This window comes from Fukomys damarensis, unplaced genomic scaffold (genome assembly GCF_012274545.1).
Source record: "Fukomys damarensis isolate Sample0158 unplaced genomic scaffold, DMR_v1.0_HiC HiC_scaffold_1, whole genome shotgun sequence".
Lineage (NCBI taxonomy): Eukaryota > Metazoa > Chordata > Mammalia > Rodentia > Bathyergidae > Fukomys > Fukomys damarensis.
The window spans coordinates 53,493,430-53,496,559 of NW_022900913.1; the positions used below are offsets into that span (position 1 = coordinate 53,493,430).

A 3,130-nucleotide genomic window follows, 5' to 3' on the forward strand; every position below is an offset into this window, starting at 1 on the left:
GGAAAATAAAAAAATATGAGAAAATGAAAAAATGGAAATAAAGTGTTTGTAAATGGGGAGGGGAGGAGGGGGTGAAGGGAGGGCAGGGACAAGGGGAAAAAATGAGAACCAAGACCTGTCATGTGAAGGTACAAGATCCCAATAATGAATGTAACTGTACTGTATACCTAAAATGTAATAATAAACTCAAAAAATGCCAATGGTTACCTCTGACAAGGGGAATAAAATTCATGAGGGATGAGATGTTAAGATGTTTACTTTTTATTTATATTCTTTTATGTTGTTCGCACATTTTGCAGTGAAGCTAAACTGGGGCAGGGTAGATTTTGAAGGAAAATATTCCATGTCCAATAGCCATAGTGACCTAAAAGCCATCAGGCTTCCATGCCCCAACAAAGCGCCCCCACCTCCTCTGCCCTGCATTGGTTGGTGGATTTAGCAACTCAGAAGGTGAAAGAAGAAACAAAAGAAGCAGGGTCCCCGAGGTCGGTGCTCAATGAAGAGTCTCAGTCATCCTTTGGGCTGCACTTGTTCAACTCCACTGCAAAGCTCTCTCCGTTGACTCCAAAGCTTTTTAAGTCTGTTACTGGTCCCACTGCCTCCAGCAACAAGCTTCCTCAAACCACCCCACCCACCCCCCGTTCTTCTCTACATCCTCAGCAGGAGTGAAGAGCAAGGCGAGCCTACCCAACTTTCTTGACCACGTCATTGCTTCTGCTGATGGAAAACAAGAAAACTTCAAATGCTTCAAAGAGGGCCTGCAATTTGACTGATACCCAAAAGGAAGTGAAGGAGATTGTGATGGAGTTAACTGTGCTAGAACCCCATACCTCTCACTCCTGGTTCTGTGATGGGAAGCTTCTGTGTCTCCATGCTCCCAGCAACAAGAACAATTGGAAGATCTTCTGGGAGTGTTAGAAGCAAGGCCAGCCAGCACTGGTTTCATGGGTGCATAAAAACTCAAATCTTGCCGGGCGTGGTGGTGCACGCCTGCAATCACAGCACTCGGGGAGGCCGAGGCAGGAGGATTGCTGTGAGTTTGAGACCAGCCTGGGCTACATAGTGAGTTCCAGGTCAGTCTCAACTACATAGTGAGACCCTGTCTCATAAACAGCAAAAAAAGGGAGGGGAGGGAGGGTAAAGGGAGGGCAGAGACAAGGGGAAACAATGAGAACCAAGACCTGTCATGTAAAGGTACAAGATCCCAATAATGAATGTAACTGTACTGTATAGCTAAAATGTACCAATAAACTCAAAAAAAAAAAATCAAGTCTGAACTCTGGAAACCTGAAGCCTTTAGCCAGGAATTTTTAGATCAAGATGTGGATTTGATGAACTGCGGACACTGCACTATAATTTCTGACATGAAATTTTGGAATTTCTGGAATGGCTTTGAAATCATATGCAAGTGACTAAGGTCAGAAAACAGGCAGCCCACGGTGCCCAAACTCATGGACTGGCCTCCTGGGGAAGATTTTCAGGACATCATGCCCACAAGGTTTGAAGATCTGATGGAGAACCTTCCTCTGCCAGAATATACCAAACAAGGTGGCAGGCTCAATCTGGCCTCAAGGCTACCCAGCTACTTTGTAAGGCCTGATCTTGTCTCCAAGATGTACAGCACCTCCGGCTTGATAACTGCAGAAGACAGAGAGTTGGCACAACAAATCGTCACTGAGATGTGTCCGATGCCATTAATGTGATGGTTTACATTGGGATCCCCATCTGAGAGGGTGCTCATGATGAAGAAGTACTCAAGACAATTGATGGGGGAGATGCTGATGAGGTAACAAAGCAAAGAATTCATGCTGGAAATGAGAAACTGGGTGCTTTATGGCACATATATGCCACCAAGGATGCAGAAAAGATCTGAGAGCTGCTTCAAAAGATTGGAGAAGAGCAAGGCCAAGAGAATCCCCATGATCATGACCCAATTCATGACCAAAGTTGGTACCTGGACCAGACCTTCCACAAGAGACTTTGCGAGGAGGATGGTGTGCAAGGCTAGGCCATCATGCAGTTCTTAGGTGATGCCGTCTTTACACCTGCTGGAGCCCCACACCAGGTTCACAATCTATATAGTTGCAAAAAGCAGCAGAAGACTTTGTCTCCAGAATATGTGAAGCACTGTTTCCACCTGACTCAGGAGCTCAGGCATCTCTCCAACACTCATACAAATCACGAAGATAAACTGGAGGTGAAGAACATCATTTACCATGCAGTGAAAGATGCTATTGGCACCCTCAAGGCTCATGAATCCAAACTGGCAGTCATAGGAACAGAGAATTCCCAAGCACCCCCATGAAGCAGGTCTTTCACTCACAACACTCACAGGGACTGGCAGGGTTCTCGGTGCAAGTAGAGGCCCTTGGCCCAGAGCCAGTGTGGTCAGTATTACAGACTCTTCAGCCACTCTCTGAACCACCTCAGAACTAAAGGCCAACACAGGAAGGCTGCACTGGTCACACACTTTCAGACTCCAGCCCAGAGTGCTGCCTCACCCAACCTGCAGCCTCCGGGAATCTGACTTCCTGGACATCATAGGCTTTCCTGCACAATCTCCTGATTTGATATCATGGAAACTAGAAATGTGGGCACACCTTTTTTCTCTCTTACTCCTGTGCCTAATTAAGTGGGAATGTGTTTGGAGCTGGTGGGAATCCCATAGCTGGTACAAGTAGAGGCGATTGCTTACTTACACAAGCCTGGTGGAAGCCTTGGTGTCTCCACATGACTCCAACACAGCGCATCCAGGAGACAGGTGCAGTCACTCCCCATACTCTCACTGAACACTGGAGTCTCGGGACTCAGGAGAGTTCATTGTTTTTCCCCAGGAGGCTCCAGGATTAGGAAATGTGTGTATTTAATGAAAAATAAGTTTGTAGTGAAATAGTAACTATTTCATGAAAGTAGGTATTTTTAGAATTTTTGAAATGCCACTGTTGTTTTCCTGGATTACAAGGAAAGGCACATGACATTTAGTCTTCCTTTCAATAAGACTCTTTGAAGAAACATGATTTTTAGAAATCAGCTGCCCATCACAGCACAAATTCAGCCAGAGCAGAATTTAGAATTATTTTAGTCGCATCCTGTCCCCTGTCCCCTTTTAGTCTTCTTGAGGGAACAGCCA

The 3,130-nt window shown here is 45.7% G+C and overlaps 1 pseudogene; it reads left to right on the plus strand.

Moving 5' to 3' along the window:
* Window positions 1-343: 343 nt before the first annotated feature.
* Window positions 344-2,305, plus strand: LOC104871455 (annotated as a pseudogene).
* Window positions 2,306-3,130: the final 825 nt, after the last annotated feature.